Genomic DNA, 24469 nt, shown 5'->3' on the forward strand with positions numbered 1-24469 from the left:
AATTGATCACTTGTTTTTCTATCACTGTAGCTATTTCTGTTCTAATTTGCTACTGAAGTGACCTGTCCTCCAGTTCTCTCAAATGTCCACTTGGGTCATTGCATAATGTCTTTATCTTTGCTGCTAGAGAGAGGATTTCTAGATAGTTGACAGGCATCTTTGAAAAAGAAAACAACTTTAGTCCTGAGCATTCCAGGTTTCCCCCACTTCTCAGAAAACTTATGCCTTGAGGCTGATTCCTCAGTCACATGACCAATGTCTGCCCTTCTCACTCTACCAGAACCTGGCCCAGGGATTAGAAACAGTCCAGCTGCTGCTCACTCTGGGATTTTTCTGTCCAACTAGTTCACCTGTCTTCTAATACCACTAAGTGAAAAATGAAATTGGTGTAAATCTGGGTGGGTAGCCTCTCAGCTAGAAAGTGTGGATTTAGTCCTAGATTGTCTAATTTGTCTCTTCATTCTGGGTTGTGCTGGTTCTACAGCATGGGCCCCTTCATGAACACTTATTATGTGTCAGGAATTGTGTTAGGGACTAAGAAAACCAAGATGTGTAAGACTCTGGTCCCCAGGTAGAGAGATGCTAACCACATAAAAGACAGGAGACAATGGAGCGTCTTACATTCTGAGTGTGGGATTAGCTGCTCCTCTGCATTGGCACCAGTAACAGCACATCTCAGGCAGTCCTAGAACTTGTCTCAGCACAGTGCAGTTGAAGGCACGGTGCCATCCACCCCACTGGATTGCGATTCCTTGAGGACAGGGACTGGCTCTGGCACACCTGCTGCATTGTCAACTCCTCAGCTGGTACCTGGTTCCTTGTAGGCAGGTTCAGAGTATGAGCTTTTGGTCAAAGAGAAGCAAGTTCAAGTCCCAGCTCTTCTACGTAGTAATTCTGAGAATTGGCTCATGTTACTAAGCCTTTCTAAGGTATTGTGTTTTCATCTGTAAAATGGGGATAATGATAATTATAGCAATTTATTCTACCTCATAGATCATTTCCACATCATTGGCACATATGAAACACTCAATAAGTATCTTCTGCTACAATTATGCACCCAACTGCTTCGAAAGTCCCAGTGATATGATATCTACTCCAGAGTGGAGAGGAAGGAGGGATTGCTGGAGCATGTCCTGAAAGTTGGGAATTTTTCTGGGGTGGAAGCCAAGTGAATCCATTCCAACATTATGTGGCACTAGAGCCAGCAGCTGGACTGTTTCTAATCCCTGAGCCAGGTTCTGGTAGAGTGGGGAGGGCAGACATTGGTAAAATCTTCATTTCCCCAAATGAGGATAATACCTCGTTGTGAGAATTAAATGAGATAACAAATGTGAAAGCACCAACACAATGCCCAATCTCTCCTGAATACTAGAAATAGTCAATGTTATTTTCCTTTTTTATTCTCCTTTTGATAGAAAAAGTAACATTTGGAAAATATATAGTGTACCAGAATAGTTATCTCAAGATGGGAAATGAACACATAAAAATAAAAATGATTGTTTTACTCAGGAATTGTGTGGCTGAATTTGCTGATTATCCTTTAAAATCCATTCTCCTTTCCTCCTGCTGTGATAGAATCCCTCCTTGTTAGATGGGCCCATGGCTGTTTGGAATAATGACTTCAGCCTCTTTTGTAGGCCGTGTGGCCAAGGACGATGGGCCGTGAGGGGAATTGGGGTGTGCCATCTACCATGTGTTTTCTTAAAGAGAGATTGTATGCTCCCTTCCTTCTCTTTCTCCTCTGCTGCCTGGAATGTTGGTGTGATGGCTGGAACTGCATGGGGCAGTCATTTGGGCTCTGAGGTGTGGGCCTCATTGAAGGATGGAGGAGACTGTGTCCTTTATGACTATGGAGCTACCAACTCAGTGCTGGACTGTCGATGCTTATTGGAGAGAGAATAAATACACTTCTATTTGGGCTTTTGGTCACTTGCAGCAAAAGCTAATCCTAATAATTATTTCATCATTGATATAGTTACTGAAAGACATGGCTTTAAAGGGACCTGAATATTTTAGGAATCAAAGTCTAGGCCTAAAAGGAATATGAATTCCTCACAAGAACTTACTTAAAAAATGCCATCCCATCAAAATAAGGAAGGAAAACAACCAAGCCTATTGGTTTCCAGTACAAGCCTGGCCACGTCAAAGCTTGATTTCACATTTTCGCCAATGAAGAAGACAGATAGTGTCAGTGTGCACAGGTTACTGATTTCTAAACTTCTGCATCATTCTGGACCATGGCAGTCTAGAATTGCTAAGAATCCTGATGAGAGTAATCATATACTAATAAGACTTCTCCTCTTTAGATTTGGGGATCATTTGTTGTAACACAAGAATCATACATGTGTATATTGATGTTTGTATTAAACATGCATTTTAAAAATTAAGACTCTACCCATGGCATAATCTTATCACTTTGCATTTGCATCTTATTACTTAGAGTTTAGTAATTATTAATGATTTGATAAATTTCAAAAGAAATTGGTGGAAAAACTCTCCCCTCTCCTAATCTCCAGAGTAATAATTTTCTCATGTTTATATGCTGTCTGCAGTGCAGTGCTGGCTCACCTCTTAGGGAATGAACCCATCTTAATTGTAGAACCAGTAATTGTTAGTTAATCTGGAGGCTAAGGTCAGTTGAAGTTTTTTTGTTACGTGAGTCTTCCCTTTATGTGTAGCTCTTAGTTCATTTATGGCTCAAGTGTCTCTTTAAAAAATTTTGTTTTTTATTAAAATTTTTAAAATTAAGGCATAATTGACATATAACATTATATTAGTTTTAGGTATACAACATAATGACTTGATATTTGTATCTACTGTGAAAGGATTGCCACAGTAAGTCTAGTTAACGTTCATTACCGTAAGTAGTTACAATTTTTTTTTCTTGTGATGAGAACTTTTAAGATTTACCCACTTAGCAGCTTTCATATATGCAATACAGCATTATTAACTGTAGTCACCACACTGTATATTATATCCCCACGACTTAATTATTTTGTAGCTGGAGGTCTGTAACTTTTGACCCCATTTCACCCCCTCCCCACCAGTCCCTGCCTCTCGTGACTACCAATCTGTTCTCTGTATCTATGAGCTCAGTTGTTTTTTTTTTTAAGACTCCACGTATAAGATCATATGGTATTTTTCTTTTTCTGACTTATTTCACTTAGCATAATGCCCTCAAGGTCCATCTGTGTTGTTGCAAATGGCAAGACTCTCTTATTTCTTTTTATGGCCAAATAATATTCCATTATATGTATATACCACATTTTATTTATCCTTTCATTCATTGATGGACATGTAGGTTGTTTCTGAAGCATCTTTTAACAAGGAGAGCCATAGAAGTTATTCAGGCAGCTGATGGGGTTGGCTTTGTTTCCCACTTCTCCTGTGAAGACTTTCTTTTCCTCATACTCCAGCTGCTAGTAGTTTAAAATGACTTTCAACAGCTGTAGCTGATACAGCTCAACTGGCCCTTAAACAGTATTTTATATTTTAAAAGTTTACATTAATGACTTTCTTTTGCTTCATTATGGCCAATTCAGTGTCCTTTGCATAGTAGGCACGTAATAAATGCTCATTTATTTATTACCCAGTGGCTTTGTTGGCTCAGAATGGGTATTGGGGTGGCCTTAGTTGTAGTCATATCTTAAGTATACGTTGATCCTAATTTCATAGTGGCTCTTTTGAACTTTTTGAACAGCTGACTTACCATAAATGCGACCTGCAAATAATCACTTACCAACTCAGTAAGGCAAATGGTTAATAATAGCTTGGTTAGTAAATTCTTGTCGTCTTTTTTTTTAAAGAAAAATGTAAATCAAAGAGGATTAAATTAATTATACTTCCGAATACAAGGTAAATTAACATTGCTGTTTCATGCAAGGCTCCTGTTGTTTGTCAGGATTTATTCCTTTCTATCCCATCCCCATTCCATTTCCTATAGATAGTAATTCTAATGTGTTTCATATGTATTTCTTCTTTGTATGTGTTTCTAAACAATGTAATAATAAATAACACTTGTATAGAATTTACTGTGTGCCAGGTTCAGTTCTAAGCCCTTTACATATTATTTACTTTTCACAACAACCTTATGAGTTAAGAACCTTTATTAACACCATTTAGTAGAAGAAAGAACTGAGGCACAGAGATGGTAAGTAACTTGCCTGAGGTCACCCAGCTACTAAGCAAAGAGGTTAGGATTTGAACCTAGGCAGCTGAGGTCTTAAATCATGCTCTTAATTACTAACCATACCACTAGAATGTGTACTGTGCTTTGTGTATATTCATTTTCAATTTATGTAAATGATATTGTGTAAATGGCACTGCTATAAATCTCAATTTGTTTTGTCTTTAACTCAGCACTTTGCCTTTATGAACAACCCGTGTTCCTTTGTCCACTTATGACCCATTCTTATGATGGCTGTACCCCAGGGTGAACATTTATCACATATTGCCTTTCTACAGTCCCAGTGATGATACTCCAATTTCCTGCCTCCACAAATAATGCTGCAATGACCATCCTACCCCTAGACCTATGGGAGAATCTCTTTGGGATATAAACAATGATTTTCCTCTGTGTACTAAATGTGTGCCTCCTATGTAACAGGTAAATTTAGAGCCCTTTTCTGAAAAAGTTGCTTATGCCATTGCAATCACGTCTCAGGCGATGTTCCAGTTATAGGATCACCTAAGGTGGAACACAGTCATTTATATGAAATCACAATTCTTTTCTTTACTAGATAATCACCTTGTAAATGCTTATTCCTGCCACTCACATGCTAGTAAGTATTGGAGGGGTGACACAAGGATGGCTAAGACATCCTTGGTTCCAACATAGTGAAGCAGTTAAGCATGTGGACTTGGATTTGGAGTGACATGGGTGCAGACACCACCTCCATTACCTGTACCTGTGTGAACTTGTGTGCAAGTTTTTTAAACCCTCCAAGGTCCATTTTGTCATGTTTAAAGTGGGGATAATAGTAGGTTGTTGTGGGGATTAAATTCTTCATGTTTAAAATGGGGATAATTGTTATTTGTTGTGAGGGGTAAATGAGATAATGTATGTAGAGGGCCTAGGACAGAATCTGGCTGTAAATAAGTGCTCATAAAGATGGGATAATTCCTGTTGTCCAGAAGCTCCCAGCCTAGCTGGTGGCGGAGACAGATGTTGACCCAAATATTCACAATGCAGTAAATAAGGACTGTGACAGCAACACGTACAAAGTGAGGTGGGAGCACAGAGGAGAGGACTTTGAAGAAAACACTAATAAATACCACGTCTCCCTTTTCTTCCATGTCTACCTTGTTCAGAACACTTCCATTTTATTTAATTTTATTCTTGCCTTCCAAGGTGGTTATCACTATTTCCACTTAATAGAAGTAGAAACCAAGGCTCAAGGACACTTGTCACTCAAAGTCATTCATCCAGTTGTGGTGCAGAAAAGATTTGAATCCATGTCTGGCTGACTCCAAATACTGTGTTTGTCTCAACTACATTGAAGAGAAACTGGCATTTGGTCTCAATCATTAAGGATGGGCAGGCATTTCTAGGTGGAGAGAGCATGCAAATATTTTTCTTGGTACCTTGACTGTGGGGTCTTTCCAAAGAACCATCATTTTTATTCATTCATTGACATCACATATGATGACTCAGAATTTACTCTGGCTGGATGCTAGAAATTCAGAGACTAAGAGATAAGGTTCCTCTTATAATGCCATCAGACAGATTGTTTATGTACATGTATGCCACCCATAATGAGATGGGTAATGATACAAGGTTGCTAAATTACATCCAGGAAAATGATACGGGTACCCAGTGAGTCCAGAGCAGGGAGTGATCACTGAGGGCTCAGTGGTCAAGAGGTAGCACTGAGGAGTAGGTGGGACTCAATTGTGCATTGAAACAAAGAAGGTATTGTGTTGGGCACTTGGATTAGGCCCGGCAGTGTCATGTCTTATGCAAGAGTTGTACTTAAAAGTGGGGCATATAAACATAAATTCATGGAAAGTTAGATTTTACTCTTAAAGCTCCCTTAAATAGACGAGAAAGTGTAGGCTCTTATATTGACTCTGTGGTGTGCATGCACCTTCTGTCTTCAAGCTCAGCCCAGTCACTTTTCCCTGCAGAGTTAGCACAGATTGCTATTTCTTTGGACCACAGAGCCTCTTCCACCCCTCAAATTTCTATAGTTGGCTTGTGTTTGGGATGGTGTTGAACAAAAAATAGCATTGCTTTAACCACTAGAGTCAAATTGTTGAGGCAAGATGCTTGTAATATTGAGAGTGAGGCAACTGAAGATTGGTGCAGGACAAGGAGATGGTCCTTTGCCTCTGGGGCCAGCTCTTTGGTGTCTCTAAGCTCCATCTCAATTTCCTGAGGACAAGCCCAAGTGACCTTGAGGATGGAGAAGTGATTGCATCTACATTTCTGATGCCCAAGCTAAGTTAATACAAAATCATGTCAGGTATTGGGGAGGAAGGTTGAGGTACTGCTGTTTGGTTTGAGAAGGAGGAATAGCCAGCAGTGGGGTGAACTTCACTCAAAAGGAGACACTATCTGTGTATACATCATGTGCCATACAGTGGAATGGAGGAATGATTAGGGTGGTGGAAAGATTGTATAAGGCTGAATTCTCCTAAGTTTAACTTATCTAAGATGTGACATTAGTGTAAAAGTGGGAAGATGGGAATTCACGTGGGTATGTAGGTCTGGGTTTGCTGGAAGAAGAGGAATTGGGGAGAAATAGAGGTAAATTTGGAAAGGGACCAGATGGTGGAGGACTGTAATGTGTAGGATACATGAAGGTGTCCTGGTTGATCTGCTCCCCCCTTGGGGGCTCCACAATTCTTCACACTCTCTTGGTTGCCCTGGATGCTTAAGCCTGGTAGGTTAAGGGAGCAAAATCTTTGGAGTTGTAAGGAAAATTATTTTCTTTCTCCTGTTTTTCCCTTCCTTCCTTCCTCCCTCCCTCCCTCCCTCTCTCTCCTTCCTTCCTTCCTTCCTTCCTTCCTTCCTTCCTTCCTTCCTTCCTTCCTTCCTTCCTTCCTTCTTTCTTTCTTTCTTTCTTTCTTTCTTTCTTTCTTTCTTTCTTTCTTTCTTTTTCTTTCTTTCTTTTCTTCCTTTCTTCCTTTCTCTGCCTTGATCTGTAAAGTAGGAGCTTCCACCTTGTGGAAGAATGGAAAACTTGGGAAGAAAGCCTCTGTCCTTTTTTCCATCCCCTTCCCTGGCTGGGAAGAGGGTCATGATGTGTGAAAGTTCAGTCCCTCTGGACCATAAACTCAGCAGGGAGGCTCTGCCCTTCGGAGGGAAACCTGGGGTTCTGGTTGGCAAGTCAGTTCTGTCAGAGGTCAAGGCAAGTTCTCCAAGGCAGGCTTTTTTGGAAATAAAGCTGATCATTTCACATCTGCTGATCTAGGTCTGTTTCCCCAAATGGGTTCAGAACCCATCAGGGAAGAGGTATGATTAATTAGTACCATCCCTTAAATCCTAATATCCATTACAAAGTAAAAAATCTTAATTTTGAGATTCTTAGGAATTTTTTTCCATCTTCTCCCCCTTCTTCAAAAACATTTACCAAGCTGAATGACCATTATGAGCTTGGAACTTAGGTTAAGTGCTTTGTTTTCTTTTGAATAACAATGGTTGGCGCTGTACATAGTGCATAGGGCCACAGGCAGCCCAATTGGCCACATGTAGCCACAAATATAAGACACTTTTTTTCTTTCGATCTTTATCGGAGTATAATAGCTTTACACTGTGGTACCAGTTGACACTTTCATATAATGAGCACATGAATCCCAGGGGCTATAAAGGACTCTGCAGATCATATGTGGGTATACCTGGACATGTGAGTGCCCATTCATGTTCATATACCCACCACATGCACATGGACTATCACACAGATGCACACATACCCACATCACACGCACAAACCCTGAACACACACCCACATCACATGCAGAGACACACGCCATACACACCCACGTCACACACAATGCAAACACGTACATCATATGTGCAGTCCCACACCACACCTCCCACATGTGCACACATAGCACATGAATGCACCCCACGCACACACACCACGACAAAATGCACACACACCACACACGTACACCATATACACATAAACCACTCGCTCACACAAACACTTCCCATTCCACCCTGCGTGCAAGGGCACTGCATACCACTGCATGCACATGAATCTCCAAGGCTCCCTGACATATTCTCTCTCTCTCTCTATATATATATTTTTTTTTTCTTTCTTTTTTCCTCTCTTAATCTTGGGGTCGATATATATGGGACTACACAAAGCACACACACAGAACAGAGCAAACCTCCGGACTCATGCAAAAACACACGCCAAGACCCTGGGCGGCTCAGCCTTTGTGCATAAGTGCTGACTACTGTGGACCACGCCCCCATCCCCAGGAAGCACTCCAACAAAGAAGCACCTGCATCCAAGCTGGACATCTTTATTTCTTTTTGCCTTTGATTAAGTCTCACAATAAAATGGCACACCAAGGGGCATGACATTACAGTGTCATGAAAGTGAACACTTCACAGGGAGCGTTGCCTGAACTACGATGTTTCTGATGTTTTTATTTTCACTGAATCTTTGAGGCCAGCAGACAGGAAAAAATGACCACAGACAGGGCTTGAGGAGGCCAGCTTCACCTGAGAGGCGAGCTGGTCAGGCTACCCTAATATCCTTAAGAAAAGGTACAAGCTGGATGCGTAACCAATAAACAGGGCTCACAGGCTGAAATACAGACACCACACTTGACAGAATATTAATATAATTACAGGGAGAAAGTTGACTTTCTAAAGTGTAGGAACACAGCTAAATTTCTTCCCCTTCATAATATATCTGCTTTTTTTAATAGTGGATTTCCATGAATTTTCCTTCTAACACCCACACATGCATGCACACGCGCGCACACACACACGAATATTTCTACTTCAGTTCTTTTTAAAGTCAAATCTAGTACGAATAGTTTGTTCTAAAGGAATCCTTTGCATGGGTATATTTAGTGAATTTGGAGCTCTCCAGACCACATGCTTTTGCTAAAAATGGCCACAGCTCATAGATGAGACATGACACTCCTGTTAATGTCATTAGCAAGCAGAACAGCAGCATCTACAAAGCTCAGAGCGAAGAAGTGGTACCCTGGGGAAACTACATGAGGCCAAATAAATGTGAGGTGATGGACTGTTTTCATCACCACCTCCACAGCGGGCTGGTGCCCATTTGTAAGGGGCTGCCCTGTGCCGACGGGGAGGGGGCAGTCAAATAGTCCTGCGGCAGTTTCCTTTGTCCTCAAAGACACATCATCTCCAGGAAAAAAGCCCTGGGTCACACCGTTTGTCCTGAAGAAACTCCTGATAAATTTTTCTTTTTAAAAATGCCCCTTTTCTTTGATTAGCCATAATAAAAGCGTTTCCTTCTAAATATATGTCCTTACACATCAAAAGCCTGAGATGAAAAATTCATTGTCATTTGCAAAGAATAGTATCTCTTTGTGACTTGTTATCTGTTGAACTGGATGTCAACTGAAGTCTCTTTGAGGGCTCTGATAGCAACTAGAATACTCTGCCTCTTATGGCAAACATGTTTGAAGGCATAATTATGGGGTGTGGGTTGGGGACCAGCATATTCTCCCAGACTGACCAGACAGTCACTGGGTTTTGTATATGTAGGAAGCTTCCTCTCCTGTATCCTGTTTCAATGGAAAGAGACAAACTGTTCCTAGGGTGGATTCTAGAAACCTCTGTCCTTGTCATCTGGGCTGGATTTACAAACAGCTGTCTTCTGTTGTCTTTCTAAAATCAGAATTATGGGTGGGGCCATAAAAATGACAGCATAGCATTGGGTGGGGGGCAGCCTCCAAACACTTGAAGTGACTAAGTATGACTTTAAAATGAGCAGGATAATATTTGAATTCTTGTAAAGCTTTTAAATTGTAGTAAATTTTATTTTTTAAAAAACTAAGTAGTTGAAAGAAAATGGTCCTGGTTAAAAAACTTATTTGACTTAAAATTCTGAGGGAGGAATGGGGAGCTATTGCTTCATAGGTACAAAGTTTCAGTTTTGCAAGATGAAAAGAGTTCTGGAAGTGAATGGTGGTGATGGTTGCCCAGTATGAATGTGCTCAGTGCCAGTGAACTGGACACGTAGAAGATTAAGATGCTAAATTTGATGTTATGTATATTTCACCACAATTAAAAAAATAAAAAAATAAAATTCCTTAATAAGTGCTGGTGATAGAATAAATATAGGTTTTTTTGGTGTGTGTGCTGCATTAAAAATCTTGACCCTTAAATATCCTGCTTCTTTTATCTTATAGTAACAGTTTGATCACTCTCTAAAATTGACTTATTAATGTTGCTCTGTGGATAAAATACTGAATATAAGCTTGTGCAATGGCTAATGTGATCTTTTGTTTTAACCTGATGTAAACTATGGTACTCTAACCAAATCTTTAGAGATTTAATTATGCAGGGGAATATTCTTAACCTCTCTTATTTTAAGTCAGCTGATTTGCTCCTCATTTATCTTTTAAAGTGAAACCTTTGGCTTTTTTCAGTTTTCTTTCACTATGTTACTCAGTTATATGTCACAATACTGTCTCTCTTCATGAAACACTTTAACCTACACATTTTATGTGTTGACTTCTCAAAGAGGATTTTTTTTTGGCCAATTGAGAAGCTTTTGGGAGGAGGGGAAATCACCATTGATATGAAGCCAGTTGCTCTGGTTTTGATTTCCAGCTTTGTGAATTACTGGCTTATTTCTTGGAGTCTCTTTCCTTATCTGTAAAATGGAAGCAATAACTACCCTACCTGTAGGGCTGTTGAGAAGCTCCAATGACATAGTAATAAGAGCTACAATTTATTGAGTGCCTACTATATGTTAAGCACTGTTCTAATTAATTTATGGATATCAACTAAATTAGTTAACCCTCCCAATAACATGGTGGAACTACTATCATGTCCATTTTACAGAAAAGGAACCGAAGCACAGAGAGATATGGAAAATATCCAAGGTCACGAAGCCATTTCACAATAGAACTTGAGTTTGAACTCAGGCAGTTCAAGCATTATATAAAGTGAAGTGAGCTAGCAGAGTTGACTTTTTCTAGGTTTACTTTCCATGCAGAATGTTAAAAATGCTGGTTCTGTGTTCATTAGATCCCTTCAGCAAATCTCCTTTCAATTCAGAAGCCTCAGCGTACCAAGGATGTAAACAATGTAAAACATCTTCATAGCATTTATTATTCTTGCAATATAAATAATTATATGTTTGATAGGTTTGCTTCTGTAGTATAAACTACATGAGACCAGGGACAACGTATATAGTCTGATATCCATGACCTTCTCCAAAACCAGCATAATTCTCAGAACAACTAGGTGTTTAATAATAATGAGAGCTAACATTCACTGAGAGTTTATCACATGCCTGGCACAGAGGGCTTTATATAATATCAATTCATTTAATGCTCACAACAACCCCATGAGGAGGGTAATATGATTACCACCTCCATTTCACAGATGAAATTGAGGCTCAGAGCACTTAAGTGATGTGTCCAAGATCATGCAGCAGTAAATAGTAGAGTCTGGACTGTAAGCAGGTTGTCTGACATCAGAGCCTGTATCCTGTTTTAGTTCCTGATATATTAGAGTAGCTGAAAACTGAGTCCTTTTGAATATGGAATCAGAACTGGGAATAAAAACTGCAGTAAAAACTTTAACAATATGTGATCTTGGCTTCCTGGGCAGTTGTTGAGAGTTGGACAGCAAGAATGAAGAGATTGCAGTCTGGGAAGCTGGTGACCTGTCTTATGAGATATGTGATGACATGTTTAGTAAACTATTGCCAGCAACATCCTTGGAAGTGAGACCGCGTGTCTCCTGAGCCTGTTCCTCTAGTGGGGAAGTGGTTGAAAAAGGTCAGAATATTGAAGTGTGTTGGCTGCTTCTTAACATTTTTAAGTAAACTTCTGTAAGAAAGAAATCTGGCCAGTATGTAAGCAAAGATGAAAGGTAATTAAGCTATGTGAAGGGGAAGGCCTTGCCTTCTCTGCCTGCAGCCTGCACCCTAAATTGACTGAGGGTCAGATCATGTGAGGCCCGTCTGGACTGAAACAGCCAATTGTTTCTGTACTATAAAGAGCAGAAGATGCAGTCCAAGCTCTTTGAAGGAGTCTCCTATTTCTTTCATGGCTCTTGTAGAGGTCGTATGTGGGTAGGTCCAGATACGTTAGTGCTGAGGTTTGGAAAATTATAATCAAAGCTGCTACCATGCCAGCTCCTGGTAGAAGTGCTTTACAAACCTACTTTTTTTTTTTTTTAAACAATAATAACAAACATTTATTTGGTATTTATCATGTACCCGATACAGTAGTAAGCATTTAATGTGGATTATCTCATTTAATTCTCACAACGACCCTTTAAAACTAGTGCTATTATGATGCCATTTTGCTGATGTGGAACCTGAGACTAGAGATAATTGGGCCAAGACATCTGGGCTAGAAAGGGGTGGAAATAGGAAAGGAGTCCTTCGGCCTGGCCATGGGTCTGGGTTTTAATCCTACAACATAACACTGTGTAAAATCTCATGCTGATTTGTGAAATCATTGAGATGTAATCTTGTGTTTGCTGGAAACAATGTTTGCATTTATTGCTGCCACTTGCCGAAAGTAATTAGGACTTGTCATTCCTAATTATTTTGTATTAAATTCTCTGTTTGAGGTTTGTCAGACCTAACTGTACAAACCTACTTTATGTCGTCCTTCATGATCACATCTGAGGTAAGTATTCTTACCCCTACTTTACAATGAGACTGATGCTCAGAAAGGGTAAATAACCTGCCCCAGATCATGCTGTTTTAAATGGTGGAGCTGAGATTTGAACCCAGGTCAGACGGATTTCAAAACCTAGGCTTTTTCCCAGTGCTGGAATCAAGGTGTCCCTTTTGGAGCAAGGCTGTGGAGTGGCGGGGCCCTGGTCCTATGTGAAGCACCGTCTTGGTGGCTGTGGTCTGAGAGGCACTCCCCTTGGGCACCCTTTCTATAAGGGCTCTGTAGTGGGCACTGGTCTGTGACAGGACACTGAGCTGCTCCTACTGCTGCCCGCCAGAGGCGCGGAGGCCCCTTGCTGTGCTCAGAGCTGCTGAGGCACTAACACATCGCAGCTCCTAGCAATCACCAAGCCCCTCACGCTGAGCACAGCAAGTCTCTGTCGCTGCGATTTGCCAGGAGGGCTAAAGAGTACTTTCTTCCTCAGGGAAAAAAAAATCATTTTTATTGACACCTAGGAGAGAAACATTCCATTTTTTATTCATAATTAAGGCATTTATTTTCCATTTTGAGGAACATAGCAGGAAAAATGTTAGACTTGTAGGGGTGCCAGCCCGGTTGGGACAAGTGAAATGCAACAGAAGAAAGCCTTATTTCCACACATCTGATCGTCAAAGTAAATGTACTTGATCATCTTCAGGGACAAACTCACAACTGTTTGCAGCTAATGTTTATTAGTTACTCAACTATGTGTCAAGTTCTGTTCTAAGCAGGTTTCATGGACTATCTCATTCAGTCTTCACATCACTGTGAAACTGGTACTATCACTACCCATTTTATAGACGCAGAAGCTGAAACACAGCTAGTAATGGGTGAAGTCAGAATATATATCCAGGCAGTACAGCTCCAAGACTTCAACTCTAGCTCTTTATGCATTCATCACATGACAGAAATCCTCTGCCCCCAATCATCAGTAGGCAATAATTGTGCATTTATGATTGTCAGGTCTTTTTTTTTTTAATAAACAATGACTTCTTTTATTTTTATTTATTTATTTGGCTGTGTTGGGTCTTCCTTGCTGTGTGCGGCTTCCTCTAGTTGCGGCAAGCAGAGGCTACTCTTTGTTGTTTCTCATTGTGGTGGCTTCTAGCAGAGCACTGGCTCCAGGTGCACAAGCTCAGTAGTTGTGGTGCATGGGCTTCAGTAGTTGTGGCTCACGGGCTCTAGAGTGCAGGCTCAGTAGTTGCCGTGCATGGGCTTAGTTGCTCTGCAGCATGTGGGATCTTCCTGGACCAGAAATCTAACCCATGTCCCCTGCATTGGCAGGTGGATTCTTAACCACTGCACCACCAGGGAAGTCCCTCCAGGGCTTTTTATGTAATAGTCTACTTAACCTCACGACAACACTAGTGTTACCGACCCTCCCAAGTTAGTCCCCAGCAAAGATTCTCCTGCCTGATGTCTTTCGAGGCTGTAGATCGAGACAGAGTTTGGTTCAGGAGCAAAGGAAAGCTTTATTCTTTGATCAAAGAACGGAGAGGTATGCACTTAAGCTGTAGAGTACGTGCTCTCACTGACAGGCTGTGGCGGGGCTGCTTTATAGGGTTCTTGTCAGTGGGGAGGGGGCAGAGTTCTCATGGGGCGGGCGCAGCTGCTCAGGCAGCAGATCGCAGTGCGGGTACCGCGTCTCTGCACGTGGCACGCACCGCCATCTTGTATCGAGTGTCCTGCCCACGGAGCTGAGGTGTGGGCGCGGGCGTTTCACACTGGGAATTCTGATCCGAGGTGCCGGGTGCAAGGCTGCTGCGCGTGGCCCCCTTTGAGCACATGAAACGAGACAATGCACACACACACACAAAGGTTAGACTTTATTACCCAGATTCTGTTTTTATTTCCCAGGAATTGTTAATGGGCTTTGCCCCAGGGTGACACTAGCAGATAGCTAGTATTATTATCTCCCATTTCAGAGATGAGAGAACCTAGGTCCAAAGAAGAGTGTCGTTCGAATGCTACAGCTGGGTTTCAAATTCACATTTTTTGGACCTCCAGTCTGCTCTTAAAGCACAGCATCTGCCTCAGCTTTTCCACTCATTGATCTGTGCCTGAAAAATATTTCAGGATATTAGTAATAGCTGAAATAATGCGAATTTTGAATCTATGCATTGATTCATATGGTAAGAACTCCTAATTTTAGTTTGCTGAGGCAATTTGCTGCCTCAGAATATTTACATTTATAACTCTACTTCTCTAGAAACAATACAATAACCTCTTGACATGGGTAATTAACAGAACCATAAAACATTCCCCCAAATGGCATCTGCAGAAACAAGGTGAAATGAAGAGCTGTCATTTGAACCAACCCCATTTGAAACTCATTTCAAAACATTTAACCAAAGGGAGATAAGGGAGAGATGTGTGGCTGTTGGTTGCAGGATCATTTAACTAACAGCAGTGTGCTTCCAAATTAAACCTTCCATTTAGAAACACTGAGTGTGTGTACACACATGTGCCCGCACACGCTGTATGAGCGACTCTCTGGTTATATGAGCGAGTTGTATTAATTATGTAGAAGTAGTTTTTAAAACTCTTTTTAAAGAAAGCAGTTTGTCTTCCCTCATCCTATGAATATTGCCCATTAGGGACTTCTGTGCTGTAAAGGATAATTATAAGTTGTGACCTTGGGCATATCTTTCAACCTCTTTGGGCCTTGGTTTCTTAACTTTTTAGAAATTCCTGCAAATTCCTGCAACTGTGTGAGGGAAATAAACAAGTAACCAGATAAAGTATGTCAGGGTACTTTTAGATGTGTGCCTAGAACCCCACCAGAATGGCTAAAATAAACAGGTAATACCAAGAGTCAATAAGGATGTGGACCAAAGGAAATTCTCATACACGGCTGGTGGGCATGTAAATCGGGGCAGTCACTATGGAAAGCTGCTTAGCATTGTCTACTAAGGATAAAAGTATACATACTTTATGACCTAGTACCTCCATCACCAGGCATATGCCAATGGAAATGTGCACATATGTCCAACCAAAAGACTTGTACAAGAATGTTTGTAGTTGCACATAGCCCCCAACTGGAAACAAGACAAATATCTTCTGTGATAAATTGGAAAAATATGTCACAGTATATTCACGTAATGGAATACTGTACAGCAATGAGAAAACAGGAACTCCAACAACATGGATACATCTTACAAAAATAATATTGGATCGGCCTTGTTCTCCACCTTTCTGTTTTTCTTTTTGCTGATGCCTCCCTGCTCTCATCAGCCTCTGGTCCGCCATCTCCTTGAGATTAAGTTGCAGGGTTCTGACGGAGAGATATCTGAAGTTGATGTTGAAATTGCAAAACAATCTGTGACTCTCAAGACCATGCTGGAAGATTTGGGAATGATGATGAAGGAGATGATGATCCAGTTCCCTGGCCAAACAATATTTAATGACAATATTAAAAAAGGTCATTCAGTGGTGCATCCCCCCATAAGGATGATCCTCTTTCTCCTGAGGATGATGAGAACAAAGAAAAGCGAATGGATGACGCCCCTGTTTGGGATCAAGAATTCCTGAAAGTTGACCAAGGAACACTTTTCAAGCTTACATCGGCTGCAGACTACTTAGACATCAAAGGTTTGCTTGATGTTACCTGCAAGACTGTTGCCAGTGTGATCAAGGGGAAAACTCCTGAGGAGATTCGGAAGACATTCAATATCAAAAATGATATTACTGAAGAAGAGGAAGCCCAGGTACGCAAAGAGAACCAGCAGTGTGAGGAGAAGTGAAATGTTGTGTCTGATGCTGTAACACTGTAAGGATTGTCCCAAACACTAGTTGCACTGCTTTGTTTATAATTGTTAATATTAGAAAAACCACGTCAACAAATGCAACAGCAAATCAGTTGTATTAACAGAATGTTGTCTTCATTGCATGTGTAGTTTCAGTACAGATTCCAAACTTATGGCTCAGTTTCTTCTAGAATGATCAAAAGTTCTTTTTTCTTTGCTCTGAATAAAATTGAACTGTGGGTTCTCTATAGGAAGTGGCATTTTGGGCTTTCCCTCTTTTTGTAATGCAATTTCTGCCTAGTTTGTTGTCCAGTTAACTTTAGTGACTTCTAAAAGTTGGCGCTGTAAATAAAGCAACTTGCAAAAAATTTTCTGAAAAGAAAAACCCCCAAAACCAAAAAAAACCCCATAAATATTGATCAATGGAATAGAATAGAGAGCCCAGAGATAAACCCATGCCCATATGGGCACCTTATCTTTGATAAAGGAGGCAAGAATATACAATGGGAAAAAGACAGCCTCTTCAATAAGTGGTGCTGGGAAAATTGGACAGCTACATGTAAAAGAATGAAATTAGGACACTTCCTAACACCCTACACAAAAATAAACTCAAAATGGATTAAAGACCTAAATGTAAGGCCAGACACTATAAAACTCCTAGAGGAAAACATAGGCAGAACACTCTATGACATAAATCAAAGTAAGATCCTTTTTGACCCACTTCCTAGAATAATGGAAATAAAATAAAAAATAAACAAATGGGACCTCATGAAACTTAAAAAGCTTTTGTACAGCAAAAGAAATCATAAACAAGACAAGAAGACAACCTGCAGAATGGGAGAAAATATTTGCCAATGAAGAAACTGACAAAGAATTAATCTCCAAAATATACAAGCAGCTTGTGCAACTTAATACCAAAAAAGCAAATAACCCAATCCACAAACAGGCAGAAGACCTAAATAGACATTTCTCCAAAGAAGACATGCAGATGGCTAACAAACATATGAAAAAATGCTCAACGTCACTAATCATTAGAGAAATACAAGTCAAAGCCACAGTGAGGGGATTCTGAGAGGGTTCACGCCAATGAGCACTTCCCAGATCCCCTGCTGCCAGTGCCCCTGTCTCCTCGGTGAGCCACAGCTGCCCCGCACCTCTGCAGGCAACCCTCCAACACCAGCAGATGTTTTAGGAGGAAAAGATGGCGGCGAAGTAGAGAGACGTGGAGTGCATCCCTCCCCACAGATCCATTGGGAATGCACGGAAGGACGCAGTAATTCTCACAGAGAACCAGCTGAACACCAGCAGACGGCCTCGGACACCGGATGGGACTGCGGGGAGCCCGACATAGCCGGTAGGGAGGCATCTACGAGGGCTCAAAGAGGGTGAAGCGGCGGAGCTGTGGCAGACGGGAGGGAGTGAGAAACATTCGGAGGGTCCGCAGCGCAGCTCAGCGTTCCCAGACCAAGACATCGATCCGCGGCTGAACGGAGGGTCCAGGAGCGGGAGTGTGGGAGCAGGAGAGCTGGTTCAGTGTGGGAAACATTGTTGCCGGTAGGGTGACGGACCGAGAGGACAGGAGGGAGGAGGCCCGCGGAGAGGAGTGCCCGTTCCTGAGAGCTGCCCGGCCATGATGGCGGCTGGAGGCTGCAGGCTCACTGGCGGCTGGGAGGAGCCACGCGCATAGCCTCTCTCTCTCTTTCCGCGCCTCTGCAACAGGCAGTGGAGAGACGCCCTGCGGGCCACCTAAGGCGCTCAGGGATAACAAGTACCCTCAGGCACTCGGGTGGGGCTAGATTAAAACCCCTTGCAACGCCAGCAGCAGGGAGGCTGCCGAGAGAAAAAAAAAAAAAAAAAAGAAAAGAAAAAAACCCCCGAGAGAGGCCCATCTCTAAGACTTTCTGTTTACGCCTGAGCCACTGGCGCCCTCTGCAACAGGCACCTCCAAGCCTGACTGAGACATCAGTGCGCCACTGCTCACTCCCTCCCAGGAGAAGGAGCCACTGTTGTACCCTCTCCCTCCCCACACACCGACGCTTACAGACGAACAATAAAGGAACCTCTGCTGGTCACAGAATAACGCAAAAAAACCCAAGGACAAGCAACCCCAAAAGTTTGGACAACCATGAGGAAACAAAGAAACACCATGCAGGCAAAGGAGCAAGAAAAAAACCCACAAGACCAAATAAATGAGGAGGAAATAGGAAAAATGTCTGAAAAGGAATTTAGAGTAATGATAGTAAAAATGATACAAAATCTCGATAACAAAATAGAGAAAGTACAAGAAACAGTTCATAAGAACTCAGAAAAACAAACAGCAATGGATAACAAAATAACTGAAATTAAAAATACTCTAGATGCTATAACCAGCAGAATGACTGAGGCAGAAGAACGAATAAGTGAGTTGGAAGATAGAATGGGGGAAATAACTGCCACAGAGCGGGAAAAAGAAAAAATAATAAAAAGATTAGAAGACAGTCTCAGAGACCTCACTGATAACCTTAAACGTACCAACATTCGAATTATAGGCATCCCAGAAGAAGAAGAAAACAAGAAAGGGTCTGAGAAAATATTTGAAGAGGTTCTAGTGGAAAACTTCCCCAACATGGGAAAGGAAATAATTCACCAAGTCCAAGAAGCACAGAGAGTCCCATACAGAATAAACCCAAGGAGAAATACACCGAGACACATATTAATCAAACTAACGACAACTAAACACAAAGAAAAAATATTAAAAGCAGCAAGAGAAAAGCAACAAACAACATATAAGGGAAAACCCATAAGGATAACAGCTGACCTTTCCACAGAAACTCTGCAGGCCAGAAGGGAATGGCAGGATATCCTGAAAGTCCTGAAAGAGAGAAACCTACAGCCAAGAATACTCTACCCAGCAAGAATCTCATTCAGATTTGATGGAGAAATCAAAAGCTTTCCAGACAAGCCAAAGTTCAGAGAATTCAGCACCACCAAACCAGCCTTACAACAAGTGCTAAAGGAACTTCTCTAAGTAGGAAACACAAGAAAAGGAAAACACCTACAAATACAAACTCAAAACAGTTAAGAAAATGGTAATTGGAACACACATGTCAATAATCACCTTAAATGTAAATGGATTAAATGCTCCAACCAAAAGACACAGACTGGCTGAATGGATACAAAAACAAGACCCTTCTATATGCTGCCTACAAGAAACCCACTTCAGACCAAGGGATACATATAGACTGAAAGTGAAGGGATGGAAAAAGATATTCCATGCAAATGGAAGTCAAAAGAAAGCTGGAGTAGCAATACTCATATCAGACAAATTAGACTTGAAAGTAAAGACTATTAAAAGAGACAAGGAAGGACACTACATAATGATCAAGGGATCCATCCAAGAAGAACATATCACAATGGTAAATATCTATGCCCCCAACATAGGAGCACCTCAATACATAAGGCAAATGCTAACAGCTATAAAAGGGGACATTGACAGTAACACAGTAATAGTGGGAGACGTGAACACCCCACTTACATCAATGGACAGATCATCCAAACAGAAAATAAATAAAGACACACAAGCTTTAAATGACACGTTAGACCATCTCGACTTCATTGATATTTATAGGACATTCCATCCAAAAACGACAGAATACACATTCTTCTCAAGTGCACACGGAACATTTTCCAGGATAGATCACATCTTGGGTCACAAATCAAACCTCAGCAAATTCAAGAAAATTGAAATCATATCAAGCATCTTCTCAGACCACAACGCCATGAGACTAGATATCAATTACAGGAAAAAAACTGCAAAAAATACAAACACATGGAGGCTAAACAATTCACTCTTAAACAACCAAGGAATCACTAAAGAAATCAAAGAGGAAATCAAAAAATATCTAGAAACAAATGACAACGAAAACACAACAACCCAAAACCTATGGGATGCAGCAAAAGCAGTTCTAAGGGGGAAGTTTATAGCAATACAGTCCTACCTTAAGAAACAAGAAAATGATCGAATAAACAACCTAACCTTACACCTAAAACAATTAGAGAAAGAAGAACAAAGAAACCCTAAAGTGAGCAGAAGAAAAGAAATCATAAAGATCAGAGCAGAAATAAATGAAAAAGAAAGGAAAGAAACCATAAGAAAAATAAATAAAACTAAAAGCTGGTTCTTTGAGAAGATTAACAAAATTGATAAACCATTAGCCAGACTCATCAAGAAAAAAAGGGAGAAGATGCAAATCAACAGAATTAGAAATGAAAAAGGAGAAGTAACAACGGACACCTCAGAAATACAAAACATCATGAGAGACTACTACAAGCAACTATATGCCAATCAATTGGATAACCTGGAAGAAATGGATACATTCTTAGAAAAATACAATCTTCCAAGACTGAACTAGGAAGAAATAGAAACCATGAACAGACCAATCACAAGTACGGAAATTGAGGCAGTGATTAAAAATCTCCCAACACACAAAAGCCCAGGACCAGATGGGTTCACAGGCGAATTCTATCAAACATTTCGAGAAGAGTTAACACCTATCCTTCTCAAACTCTTCCAAAATATTGCAGAAGGCGGAACACTCCCAAACTCATTCTACGAGGCTACCATCACCCTGATACCAAAACCAGGCAAAGATGTCACAAAAAAAGAAAACTATAGACCAATATCACTGATGAATATAGATGCAAAAATCCTCAACAAAATACTAGCTAACAGACTGCAACAGCGCATTAAAAAAATCATACACCATGATCAAGTGGGGTTTATCCCTGGGATGCAAGGATTCTTCAATATACGCAAATCAATCAATGTGATACATCATATCAACAAATTGAAGGATAAAAACCATATGATCATCTCAATAGATGCAGAAAAAGCTTTTGACAAAGTTCAACATCCATTTATGATAAAAGCTCTCCAGAAAATGGGCAGAGAAGGAAATTACCTCAACATAATAAAAGCCATATATGCAAAACCAAAAGCCAACATTGTTCTCAATGGAGAAAAACTGGAAGAATTCCCCCTAAAAACAGGAACAAGACAAGGGTGTCCACTCTCACCACTATTATTCAACATAGTTTTGGAAGTTTTAGCCACAGCAATCAGAGAAGAAAAAGAAATAAAAGGAATCCACATTGGAAAAGAAGAAGTAAAATTGTCACTCTTTGCAGATGACATGATATTATATATAGAAAACCCTAAAGACTCTACCAGAAAACTGCTAGCACTAATTGATGAGTTTAGTAAAGTAGCAGGATACAAAATTAATGCAGACATCTCTTGCATTCCTATACACTAACAACGGAAGAGCAGAAAGAGAAATTAAGGAAACTCTCCCATTCACCGTTGCAACCAAAAGAATAAAATACCTAGGAATAAACCTGCCTAAGGAGGCAAAAGATCTGTATGCAGAAAACTTTATGACATTGATGAAAGAAATCAAAGACGACACAAACAGATGGAGGGACATACCATGTTCCTGGATTGGAAGAATCAACATCGTGAAAATGTCTGTACTACCCAAAGCAATTTACAGATTCAATGCAATCCCGATCAAATTACCAATGGCATTTTTCACAGAACTAGAGCAAGAAATCTTACGATTTGTATGGAAACGCAAAAGACCCCGAATAGCCAAAGCAATCTTGAGAAGGAAAAATGGAGTTGGTGGAATCAGGCTTCCTGACTTCAAACTATACTACAAGGCCATAGTGATCAAGACAGTATGGTACTGGCACAAAAATAGAAAGGAAGATCAATGGAATAGAATAGAGAACTCAGAAGTAAGCCCAAACACATATGGGCACCTTATCTTTGACAAAGGAGGCAAGAATATACAATGGAAAAAAGACAGCCTCTTCCATAAGTGGTGCTGGGAGAACTGGGCAGCAACATGCAAAAGAATGAAATTAGAACACTTCCTAACACCATACACAAAAGTAAACTCCAAATGGATTAAAGACCTACATGTAAGGCCAGACACTATCAAACTCCTAGAGGAAAACATAGGCAGAACACTATATGACATCCATCAAAGCGCCATCCTTTTGGACCCACCTCCTAGAATCATGGAAATAAAATCAAGAATAAACGAATGGGACCTCATGAAACTTAAAAGCTTTTGCACAGCAAAAGAAACCATAAACAAGACTAAAAGGCAACCCTCAGAAAGGGAAAAAATAATTGCCTATGAAACAACGGACAAAGGATTAACCTCCAAAATATACAAGCAGCTCATGAAGCTTAATACCAAAAAAGCAAATAACACAATCCACAAATGGGCAGAAGACCTAAATAGACATTTCTCCAAAGAAGACATACAGATGGCCAACAAACACATGAAAAGATGCTCCACATCACTCATCATCAGAGAAATGCAAGTCAAAGCCACAATGAGGTATCACCTCACACCAGTCAGAATGGCCGTCATCACAAAGTCTGGAAACAACAAATGTTGGAGAGGGTGTGGAGAAAAAGGAACTCTCCTGCACTGTTCGTGGGACTGTAAATTGGTACAGCCACTATGGAAAACAATTTGGAGGTTCCTTAAAAAACTACAAATAGAACTACCATATGATCCAGTAATCCCACTCCTGGGCATATACCCAAAGAAAACCATAATCCCAAAAGAAACTTGTACCATAATGTTTATTGCAGCACTATTTACAATAGCCAGGACATGGAAGCAACCTAAATGCCCATCAACAAATGAATGGATACAGAAGATGTGGCATATATATACAATGGAATATTACTTAGCTATAAAAAGGGATGAGATGGAGCTATATGTAATGAGGTGGATAGACCTAGAGTCTGTCATACAGAGTGAAGTAAGTCAGAAAGAGAAGGACAAATATTGTATGCTAACTCACATATACGGAATCTAAAAATGGTACTGTTGGACTCAGTGACCAGAACAAGGATGCAGATACAGAGAATGGACTGGAGAACTCGAGGTATGGGAGGGGGCGGGGGGTGAAGGGGAAACTGAGACGAAGCGAGAGAGTAACACAGACATATATATACTACCAACTGTAAAATAGTCAGTGGGGAGTTGTTGTATAACAAAGGGAGTCCAACTCGAGGATGGAAGATGCCTTTGAGGACTGGGGCGGGGAGGGTGGGGGGGGCTTGGGGGGGGCGTCAAGGAAGGGAGGGAAGATGGGGATATGTGTATAAAAACGGATGATTGAACCTGGTGTACCCCCCCAAAAAATAAATAAATAAATAAAAAAATTAAAAAAAAAAAAAAAAAAGCCACAGTGAGGTATCATCTCACACTGCTCAGAATGGCCATCATCAAAAAATCTAGAAACAATAAATGCTGGACCCAGCAATCCCACTACTGGGCATGTACCCAGAGAAAACCATAATCCAAAAAGAAACATGTACCACGATATTCATTGTAGCACTATTTACAATAGCCAGGACATGGAAGCAACCTAAATAGCCATCAACAGATGAATGGATAAAGAAGATGTGGCACATATATACAATGGAATATTACTCAGCCATGAGAAGGAATGAAATTGAGTTATTTGTAGTGAGGTGGATGGACCTAGAGTCTATCATACAGAGCGAAGTAAGCCAGAAAGAAAAAAACAAATACCATATGCTAACTCATATATATGGAATCTAAGGGGATGGCACTGATGAACCCAGTGGCAGGGCAAAAATAAAGATGCAAATGTAGAGAATGGACTTGAGGACACAGGGCAGGGGTGGGGGGAGGTGAAGGGGAAGCCACAGCGAAGTGAGAGAGTAGCATTGGCATATATACACTACCAAATGTGAAATAGATAGCTAGTGGGAAGCTGCTGCATAACACAGGGAGATCAACTCGATGATGGGTGATGACTTAGAGGGCTGGGATAGGGAAGGTGGGAAG

General features: G+C 40.8%; 1 pseudogene; it reads left to right on the top strand.

The window, feature by feature from the left end:
• The first annotated feature begins 15984 nt into the window (after positions 1-15984).
• Positions 15985-16583, top strand: LOC130857594 (S-phase kinase-associated protein 1-like; annotated as a pseudogene).
• The last annotated feature ends 7886 nt before the right edge of the window (positions 16584-24469 follow it).

Source organism: Hippopotamus amphibius, chromosome 7, assembly GCF_030028045.1.
Source record: "Hippopotamus amphibius kiboko isolate mHipAmp2 chromosome 7, mHipAmp2.hap2, whole genome shotgun sequence".
Lineage (NCBI taxonomy): Eukaryota > Metazoa > Chordata > Mammalia > Artiodactyla > Hippopotamidae > Hippopotamus > Hippopotamus amphibius.